Genomic DNA, 11,319 nt, shown 5'->3' with positions numbered 1-11,319 from the left:
GGGTCTAGGCCCGAAACGTCAGCCTCTCTGCTCCTATGATGCTGCTTGGCCTGCTGTCTTCATCCAGCCCTGCACCTTGTTGTCTCGGATTCTCCAGCATCTGCAGTTCCTACTATCTCAGGATATGGAATGTGATGGTTTTAGGTGGAATCTTCGGTGCCTGCAGGAAGGGCAGCATGATGGTTAGTACTGCTGCCTCACAGCGCCAGGGATCCAGGTTGAATTCCACCCTGGGGCGACTGTGTGTGGAGTTTTCACATTCTCCCCCTGTCTGTGTGGGTTTCCTTTGGGTACTCTGTAGGGATTCTATGATAAGTCCACACCAATTTTTCATTTATTTCTCCCTTACAGCACTTTCATTTTGCCACATTACCAAGAGAATCTACCTTTTATTCCATCTTTACAGTGACTCAGCAGCGGAAAAAAAGTTTAAAACTCATCTAGAACTGAACATAAGTGCTGATGTGAGTGGAAATGATGAACTGTACTGGATCAAAAAAAAAATGCCAATAACTTAGTGAAGGGAGAAAAATGCAACACAGTCATAAGGCCCAAAGATATGCTTGCAACAGTAATTTTTCTTTAATTAGGTGGTCGTGGGTTTGAATCAAACATTTGTCTTCTATGTATGATTGCTGACATTTTGTTCCTTGGTGTAAATTCACAAAATAATAAACAGAGTACAATATTGCAGAGTAGTATACAATAAAATCATCTGCTACAAGCAGTTGTAGTCCAAGTTGTCACGACGTATGTCAGAAAAAGCGCCGCTCTGCACTGTCACACCTTCTCATCCACAACAAATAATTCATGTGGGCCATGTAAGAGGATAGCAAACTCAAAGCAAAGATCAGTTGTCCAAAAAGACAAAAAGGCCCTTAGTATAGTGAAACAAAGGACAATGTTAAAAAGGTCATAACACCCCAAATCAACTTTAACTTAACTGCTATCATCAGAAACCACGCAGATTTGGAAGAGTCACGACATCACTGCCTTATCAGATATGTCTGTTAAATTTTAGTTCATATCTGATTAACTCAAGTTTTTTTCGTAGGTACCTTTGCAATAACTTTGGCACTGTCAGTGATCAAAAACATGGGGCTGAATCACAATGCTACAATTCCCAACTGGAAACTATGCTCAGAGAGAGTGTAGAAAGATTTTACAAACACAAATGTGATAAACAACCAAATAACCTGTTTTAAGTAGCGTTGGTTGACAGATAAACATTGGCCATGACATCAGGGAGAACTCTGTTCTTCTTCAAACATTGCCAAGAATCTTTTACATCCACCTGAGAGGGCTTTGAATTAATGTCTCATCTGAAAGAAAGATAGCATCTTGAATGGCACAGCACTGCCTCAGCAACGCAATGGAGTGTCAGTGTAAAATTTGGCCTCAAGCCCTGCTAATTCAGGTAACAATATGACCAACAGTGCCACAGATGACACTATACAAACAAGCTCAGCTCACAGTGTGTTACAGACTTCATATTATCACATTCAAATATAATTAATGCACTGCATTAACTATAAGCTGTACTTGATTGGGGTCACCACCCAAGGGATATTTGTTGTAAGAAATACTAAGCTAACAGATGACTCAAAGCTTTGATTTTTCTGTTTACATCTGAGTGCAACGATAGCAAATTTCTTTAAATACTTCTTGAAATAACTCCACAAAGGCCGGTATCCCGTGATTCTTTATTTACACATGGAGAGTGCTTGACATTGATCCAGCTCGCTCAGAGCCAGCTCTCAGCACGAACAGAACCTCTAACACTTCTGTTTATATCTATCTGTCAGCCATTGTTATTTAGCCCATTGTTTTTAATCATTGACAACGCCAAAGTTATTGCAAACGTACTTAAAAAAACTTGATTTAATTAGATATATCTATTAAGTTTCAGGGCATAACTGAAAAGGCAAGTGATGTCATGACTCTTCCAAATATATTAATCGGGGATGACCCTGGAGGTGTTCAGCCAGTATCTAGCAGTGATTTTTGCTCGGGACAATTACTCCTGCTCCCCAGAATAATATGCCATCCTCTACTATGATTTGGTCTCTCCGGAACCAAATCAGGGAACTCGTATTCTATGATGGCCACCTGGCTGACCTCGTTACAGTCACTAGATCCCTCCCCTCTGAATCGGAGGACATAGGCTGGTTCTTTTTTTGTAGCTCCTCCTGGGGCAGTTTAGCGCTGGGTCAAGTTCCTCCAACTCCGCCTCTGATACGGTGGCATATTACACTCAGTGGCTCACCTCTTGCACGCACAGCATTCGTTCTTTTCTTCAAAACCATAGAGGCAGCGACATCCGCCGTGTCCATCTCAGATTCTAAGGGATCTTCAACACTTGAAGAAGAGGAAGAACACATGGGTTCCAGAACAGTCGGAAAACCAGTCGAGGAGCCAGTATTGTTTTGCTCCTGCACCATTTGCGTTTTTGCAGCTTACGTATGGTCCACATGCTTGTTTAGGACCATCGCACCTACCTGAACGTTACATGTCACTGGACCTGACCTCATGTCACCCATGCCTCTGACCCATGCAGGGCCATCCCCGTGGTTCCTACACCAAATATCGTCCCGTGAAGTAAACTGTCTCTCTCACTGAGCAGAGTCTTGCATGCAGCAGTATCGTTCCTGATGCTGTTTCATCATCCCCAACCAGGTCCGGGAAGATCCAATTTAACCTGGTGTGGAGTCTTCTCCCTATTAGCAACTCTGTTGGGACTATCCCTGTGGTTGCATGAGGAGTGGTCCTATAATCAAATGGAAAGTGGAACTGTTTGGTATATAATGAAGATGTAGGCTGAGTCTTTAATCCTGCCAAAGTTTAGACTGCTCTTTCTGCCAAACCATTGGATGACGGATGGGATGGAGCTGTCCTCATATAACAAAGACCAATCAACTTTAGGAAATACTCAAATTCCCCCACTGACAAACGATGGCCCATTATCTGTGACCAACCCTTATGGGAGACAGCGTATTTCAAAAAATGAGCGCAGTTTTTCAATTATAGTCCCCATGTTCAACGAATGAACTCTGTGCACATCCAGCCATTTTGAGCGTATCCAGAATGCCTAAGAACGTTGAGCCCATGAAAGGACCTGAAAGTCGATGTGTTACTGAGTCCAGGATTTACCCAGCCAATCCCACAAATGTGGGAAGCTGGTCCTTGTTGACACTCTGGGCACTGCCCCACCAACAGGCTATATCTGCATCCAGTTCTGGCCACCAGAGATAATTTCTCGCCAACATCTTCACTTTGGAAACCCCTGGAAAAGTTCATCCAGTATCTAGCAGTGATCTTTGCTCGGAATAATCACTCTTGCTCCCCAGAATGAAATGCTGTCCTCTACCATGATCTGGTCTCTCCGGGTCCAAAAAGGTTTCAATTCAATGTGATGGCCCATTGCTTTCTCCCATTAGCACCAGCTGTTTCACTTTTGCTAGGTCCAAGTCTTCCTGCATCCGAAATCTGATATTGTCAGTTGTAACTGGAAAAGTGTCCAAAAAATTTAAAACCATTATAGACTCTTCCAGTAGCAGTACCACCAGTGGTGTATTTGCCAGCGGAATTAACTGTGCCAAACCAGATGTGGGTGAACTTTCCAGGGTGTGCACTCTCCTGGATACCAGCCTATGAGTTCTCTTACTCACTTTAGGTCTAATGGGGCTCTTTTGCTGTCTTGAGTCCACATAGCCCAGGTCTTGAAGTAAATTTCAACCATTTGACCAAGGCTTGGCTTTGTTTATGGGTTTTCCTCTTGGCTGACCTACAGTCCCTCTGTTCAGGATGTATCCTGAGTGAGGCTATGCAATTACCTTCACCCAAGCTCAGTTGGACTGGCGAGAGTGTCCACTTCCACTGGAATACCTTGCAATTCATATGCTCCACTCACCATATTTTCCAATGATAAAGCCAGTTGTACTGCCTGTTTGAAGTTCAGTTGGGCTTCAGCTATTAGGTGCTTTTGCATGGTTACGTTATTAATCCCACACAAAACGGTCTCTCAGCATCTCATTAAGGGTTAAATCAAAGTCACATGCCTCTCCCAGGCATCTTAATCTAGTCAAAAGTCCCAATACAGATTCCCCTGATTCTCGAATTGCTGAGTAAAACAAACAGCGTCTCAGAATTAGAGGAGGCTTAGGTTCACAATATTCCTTAACTAAATCCGTCAACTCTTGAAAGGTTTGTGTCTGGTCTCTCAGGGAAAGTTAGACTCCTAATAACCAAAAAAACTGCAAGTTCACAAGCTATCAGAAGAATTACTTGTTGCTTTTCGTCAATCCCAATATCTTTTGCCAGGAGAAAATAACACATTCTTCCTACATACTGGGCCCAGTCTTTGACAGCAGGATCGAATGAGTCAAGCTTCCCAAATAACAGCTTGATGCCAGAAATGCTTACCCCAACTCAAAGATGGCTATTGCGAACAAATTTCTTCAGAAGCATGCGTTTTTTCTCATCACCACTGAAATAACTCCAGACAGGCCAGTATCCCGTCACCAAGTCACCCTTTATTTACACATGAAGAGTCCTTGACATTGATCCAGCTTTGTCAGCCAGAGGACAGAACGTTGGACACCCCTGTTTATATCTGTCAGCCAGGACTCCCTGATTAGACCAGATTGACAGCCCCAGTCAGGGAACTCATATTCTTTGTGCTCCACCTGACTGACCTCGTTACAATCACTCCACGTCAGTTGTTTATTAACAGGAAAATGAGAGAGACAGAAATGCAAATTATCATCAGTAAGATTGCATCCACATGCATATTTGTTTTCCTTTGGTTCTCAACCGAAAAAATTATTACAAGGTGAACCAGCTATATGACAAAGTGTCTCAAAGAAATCAAATAAAACAATAAGAAAAGTCTTGACATTTTCATAACCATTGACAGAATAGAAATCAACAGAATATATTTCATAACACCAACAACCAAGATTAATAGCCAACTCTTTACCAGTTGGGATCTCATTATACTTTACCCTATGATTAGTAATTTACCCTGTTTGTGCACTAGAAGTGCATTGCTAAATGACTATTAAGTCCTTGCAATCAATTCTTCAAAAACAAAGATATATGCATTTGTAGTTCTCATTTTCAGTATTTGTGGGTAAATGAATTCTGTATCACTGAGATCAGTTACATGGAACTGCCTTGAAATATCAAAAAAAAAAGACAATTTCAGATACCTGCAAATTTATGAGTAGCACCTAAAGTTCCATCTTCCCCGCATACTAAACCACCAAATGCAAGCTTGTACACCTCAGTTGTAAAACATTTAACCTACAGTGAATTAGTATTTGCCTACCATAAGTCTTACCCACCTCTGAAATTGTATTATATAAACGTTTGTATCCGTGTTCTCCACTTATGCAGCTTGAAGCTTTGCTCTTCTTACTGTATCAAAACATTCAAAAGTTTCATTAATTTACAGCAGTTAGAAGGTAATTTTTATGCGATCTTCTAATTTTTAATAGAAAAAATAGTTAACTACTTTCTTGCCTCAAAATCATATTGTCCAAGATTGAGTCTCCAATATTTCTTCACCACTATCATTAGTTTTGTCATCAAGATAAATTAATGGATAATTTATGGTACCAAGTCTTACTACCAAATACTCCCAGATTAGATATAAGAGAAACAGATGTGGGATTATGAGAATCACCAGAGCACTGGGATTAACTTTATATTTTCCTGTCAAAGAAGTGACACACAACAGCTTGAAAGAGTTCTTTCTATGTTATGAACTTTTCTGGTGTTATAGTCATGGGTAAAATTTCAATAAAATTTAAATAACAAAACGTACAAGACTATTGTCCTCAGATGTCACATTATTCACCAATGTGCTGAAATGCTTAAGAAATAAGGCTAATTGTTCAGGGCTCAAATCATTTATCAAAAACTATCACAACAGAAATTTAAACAATCAACAAAATAACTCACCACTCAAACAAATCATTTAACAAGTATAATCTTGTTGCCAAGATATGTTACACATTGGGAAGAAGCACTGATGAGATATTCTACAGTTTCATAAAATCCCTTTTCTTCCTCTGTATCTTTGGAACTCAAAATATTGTTTTATCATCCTCTTTTTACTCTCTAATCAACATCTTGATTTCTTTTCCAGCCTATAAAGTATTCTGAGATTGGTATGAGAGGTGCTACTAAATTAAGTTTTGCATTTTTATACTCATTAGAAGAGTAATTGGCATAGTAGATGATAAATTACCCAATAAAACCTGAGTATATTAAGAATAGCATCACCACTTAACACAAGTTAAGTAGTTTTGTACTTTATCTTGTTATTTTTTAATCAACCTGGTCAGATATATTATGACACATTCCACAGCAGGTAGAACTCGAACCCAAAACTTCTAGCAGGGCAGGGACACTACCACCATGCCGCAAGATAATTTATTATCATACTAATCAATAAAATAATCATTAATGTTCAACTAACCTAGCAAATTGTCTGCTGAACTGCAACTTAACGTCTCATGCTTGTCTGTCACAGCAATATCAAGGATGAGAAAAGGCAATTTATCAAATAAAGTCTATTGAAGCAATTTCATTCTCAAGCAGTCACTATTTGTACAGTTAAACAACAAAAAAAAGTACTAATTTTAGGTGATGTTTGCCTATAGCATAAACCTTTCTTCATAAGTTTAGGTTGGAGATAGTACAATTCAGAGATGATTGGCTTTTTGATGTTTGCTCCAAGGCTTTACTCAGTACCCAACAATATATATTTATACAACATCTTTAATGTAATGAAACATCCAAAGCATTTTACAGGAGCATGAAATAAAGTGCAGCACAAAGCGACATAAGAAAATATGAGACCAAGTGGCCAAATGTTGGTCCAAGGAGGCAAGTTTTAAGGAAAGAAAGCAAGGTAGAAAGGCAAAAATACGTAACAAGTTATTCTAGAGCTTGAAGAGTAAGCAATTGAAGGCATGATCTCCATGGTGGAGAAGAATGCGCACTGGAAGCCAGGAAAAGGAATGCCATATCAGAAGGAACTTATAGAAACAGAACGGGGCACGGCCAGGGAGGGATTTGAAAACATGGATTAGAATTTTGAAACCAGAAGCTGCTTGCCTGAAACCAATGTAGGTCAGCACTCCAAGTTAACACATTGGCTGAATTTTGGATAACATGAAGCAGGAATGTATTGGGATGGTCAGGTCTAGAGGTAGCAAAGCCATGAATGATCAGTATAAGACTCTTATCTTGTGAGGCCTAGCATTACATGCTGTGGTTAAAAAAACTGCCAAATCAAAGCTTATCACTGCCAACAATATCTATTTAAGTTTACAAAATTTAATTAGTTACTTGATATTGTAAATACAAATGCCAATGAAATAAGCATAGTTCAATTGCCAAGATGGAGAGGTAAGGGGTCTGGCTGATGAACAAACACTACTTAAGTTGTTACAATCTATAACTTGTAACATCTGAGCCCTCCTACTGGTTTATTGCTTTGCAATTCACTGACAATTATACATTGTTTTCCAATTTGAGAGGGCTGTGATCCCTGATTCCAATGAAGATTATTACTACACAAGGAGCTAAAGAATCACTGTAACAGTAGCTCTATTCTGCTCAGTCTCCAAATCCAAAGTATTACATGTATATATATATATGTACACAAAATATTATATAACTGTATAAGCAAAAATGTGAAAAACAACTGATAACTCAGCAAGTCTATGATTTTAGGCCAGTGTCAATATGTATAGTTGCAGCTCTGTTTCTTGCCACTCAGCAGCCTGACCTAGTTTCCATGACAGCAGGCATGGAGATTGCACCAATAAGTCTACTACCATAAGTCACTGCACCTCGATCAGTGTGACGGTAAAGGATAAGAAAATAAAAATGAAGGTGCACTTACCCCAAAAGTATAAAAAGTCAAGGAAAATTTAAAATATTTTCTGTGAAACAAGCCTTTAGAAGACTAGGGAATACAAACACTGCATTAAAAAGCAATACAATTCATTAAGCAATGAATTTTCTGCCAAAAATATTTAACTGTATTTAATATTAAAAAATTCAGTGCTGCACTATTTTACATTATATGTATTCACTTTTTGCTCAGTGTATTTCAGTTATCAAGTGAACAAGGTTCAGATACAAAAACTTTGAACTATTTCTTTCATCGGGGTTAGGGGAGAGGTTGCCATGTCTCACTCCTCTGTATACCATGGGTACTGCATAACATGACCATCTTTTGCCAAGCCAAAATAGGTGCAGGAAAAAAAAAGGACATATGCAAAGTATGGAGCACAACTCCAACACTGATGGTTTGGTTTCCTACCAACTGAAGACAAATTAAAACCTTAATTTCTAATTTCTCCATGTCAGAAGATGCAATAGTAGGCAAGAATTAATTTATTCACTCAGCCACAGAATGCACAATTTTAAGAATTAGATTTCTGATGTTCATTATTAACCTTAGCAAATCCCAGAAACAACATGCAAAAATGAAACAGACTGGATCAAAACCAACCCAATGGCAACCTTTGTAGCACATCATGTTATGTCACCCCAACATTTCCTAAATTAATTTAGACTAACTATGAATCTTAACACAAGTTCAGATGGTATCCACCAGAATGCATGATTACAACGAGGAAAATTTGAACAAATCAACATAAATGTACTATCACATCATTCCGCCCACTCCACCAACTTACATTAAGAAACAAATGCTAAAACATCTTCATTCAAACCGTTACAGCCACAGGCTGCGTACAAAGCAGGATACAAATAGTTTTTAACAAGCTTCAAAGTTAGTGAAATACAGAAGCTAATAAATCACTGAATATATGTCTAACAGTTAAGGTATTCTGCTGCTAACCTGAAATCCGAACTGTGCAGTTCAAATTCTGGACCACGTTTAAGTACCAGCCTAGAACACCAGCGTTGATCACGATCTGCCTTTTGCTTTCACTGTGCACAGCGAATTGAAGCTATATTCAGCTTCTCGGCGTCATATCGCTTCTACCTTTCTCCCTAAATGCTACCTTTCCATGCTTTCGGAAACAGTCGCAATGGTGGGATTTGGTTTTATTAATTCTTTCAGCCTTGGCGCAGATGGTTGCAGCCATTGTGATGTGTTCTAACAGGCAACAGACGAATGTTTTTGTTTTCTTTTACCTGGTGCACTTACTGCTTCAATGGTCTGGTGAAGATTTAAAGACGGTTAAACCCCCGACACTTGATCGCTGAGGATGCTTTTCCCCCCGGCATCTTCATCTTTCCTGAAGATGCTGGCGGAGGAAACGAACCTACTGCCGCCGCATCTGGGTCCTGGTGAGAACCGCTCAACGCCTGCAATGGGCAGCGCGCATGCGGCTCACATACTGGGTCCCCCCACCCCCCACATGAACACTCTCTCTCTCTCTTTCTCTCTCACTCACTCACTCACACACAATTAAAAGGGCAATGCAGCTCTCCAGCAGGAAAACCTGGTGGATGCAACAACTACTTCATCAATTTGTATGGTTCTTGGTTCTTTTCGCTAGTATCATTTTGTGAAATAAAATGGAAGCAATAACATTGTGTTCAACCAATGATTAGGGGAAAAAAACCTAAATTTCTTATATGCATGTGCAGGCCATAAGCCATACGAAATAGGAACATGATTATGCTCTTTGGACACTCAAGCTAGCTCTGCCATTCAACAGGATCAGGGCTGACCGATATTCCTCACATCCATTTTCCTGCCATTTCTTGTAAACCTTGATTCCCCTACTGACCAAGAGTCAATCTCAGTGTTAAATATACACAAGGAATATGCCCTCACAACTCTGTCATAAGGAGTTCCAAAGATTCGCAACACTCAGAGAAAATAAACTGCTGATTATCTGTTTAAATTGGATCTGTAACCCTAGACTCTCCTATGAGGGGAAACATTCTCTCAGCATTTACTCTGTCAAGCCCCTTCAGAATCCTATATGTTTCAATGATATCACCGCTCATTCTTCTAAACTCCAGTGAGCAAGAATCCCAATCTGTTTATCCTTTGCTCATAAAACAATCCCTCCATAGTAGGGATCATCGTAGTGAGCTTTCTCTGGACTTTCTCCAATGAAATGATATATTTCCTCAAACAAGGAGACCAAAACTGTTCACAGTCCTCCAGATGTGATCTCACCAGAACCTTGAACAGTTGCAATCAGACTTCTTTACTCATACTCCAGCCCCATTCAAATAAGGGTCAACATTCCATTAGCCTTCCTAATTACCTGCTGCATCTGTGTGTTAACTTTCTGTGTTTCATGCACAAGTACCACAAGTCCCTTGGAGTTGCAATTTTCTTCAGCTTTTTTCATCTCAATTATATTCTGCTCTTATGTTCTCTCTTCCAAAATGAACAACCTCATGTTTTCTCACATTACATTTTGCCCATTTAGTTAAACTATTAATATCACTCTGTAAACTGTTTGTATCCCTCTCACAACCTGCCTTTCCACCTATTTTTGTGTCATCTGCAAATTTGTCTACACTACATTTTTTTCCTTCATCCAAGTCATTGACATATATTGCAAACAGTTGCGGACTAGCACTGATCCCTGTGGAAACTCACCAGTCACAGGTCATCAATTTGAAAAAGAACCCCTTATCCCCACTCACTGTTTTCAGTCGATGAGCCCATTCTGTATCCATGCCAAATTCTACCTCCAACACCATGGTCTCTTATCTTATGAATTAACATTTTGTGAGGTATCTTGTTGAATGCCTTGAAGTTTACTCAAATAATACTTATCCCATTTTAAGTCTGTCTTGTCCAGTTATATTTTCCCATATCATTGTCTTACTATTTTATTTGACAACATTTCTTTGTGAAAAATCCATTCTGTGGAAGTAATACAAAAGAAACACTGTACACTCTTATAGCCTTGATATTGATATACTCAAAAGACAAAAGTATTGAAATTCCTCTTATTGATAATTGTCCTGAAAAGCTTTCATGAGTTCAAAATAAAACTATATAGTACTAGCCCTGGTGTTTTTCAACAACATTCTCGACAGAACTCTAATGTTATCTCAATGCCTTTGATTTTCTTCAATGCCCTTTAGAATCTATGTGCAGTTGATGAGTCCTTCCACCACTGTACTGATAATTGAGATTTGACTGATGGGGTGGTAATTGGCTGGGTTGGATTTATCCTCTTGGGTTTTGTGTACAGAACATACATAGGCATTTTTCCACATTGCTGGGTAGACGCCTGTACTGATACAGCTGGGTTAAAGGTGTGGCAGGTTCCAGAGAGCAAGTCTTCAGTACAA

At 39.4% G+C, this 11,319-nt stretch overlaps 1 protein-coding gene across 1 annotated transcript in view; it reads right to left on the bottom strand.

The window, feature by feature from the left end:
* The window catches only part of LOC109910391 (wiskott-Aldrich syndrome protein family member 3-like), a 97,015-nt gene extending 87,694 nt beyond the window's left edge, over positions 1–9,321 (bottom strand). The window contains exons 1-2 of the mRNA XM_020513103.2: positions 9,184–9,321; positions 5,346–5,418 (exon numbers count right to left, since the gene is read on the bottom strand). The gene's annotated coding sequence lies outside the window, so the exon portion shown is untranslated. The remainder of the gene's footprint in view (positions 1–5,345; positions 5,419–9,183) is intronic.
* Between the last annotated feature and the right edge of the window lie 1,998 nt (positions 9,322–11,319).

This window comes from Rhincodon typus, chromosome 14 (assembly GCF_021869965.1).
Source record: "Rhincodon typus isolate 14 chromosome 14, sRhiTyp1.1, whole genome shotgun sequence".
NCBI lineage: Eukaryota > Metazoa > Chordata > Chondrichthyes > Orectolobiformes > Rhincodontidae > Rhincodon > Rhincodon typus.
This window is presented reverse-complemented; position numbering and strand designations above follow the sequence as displayed.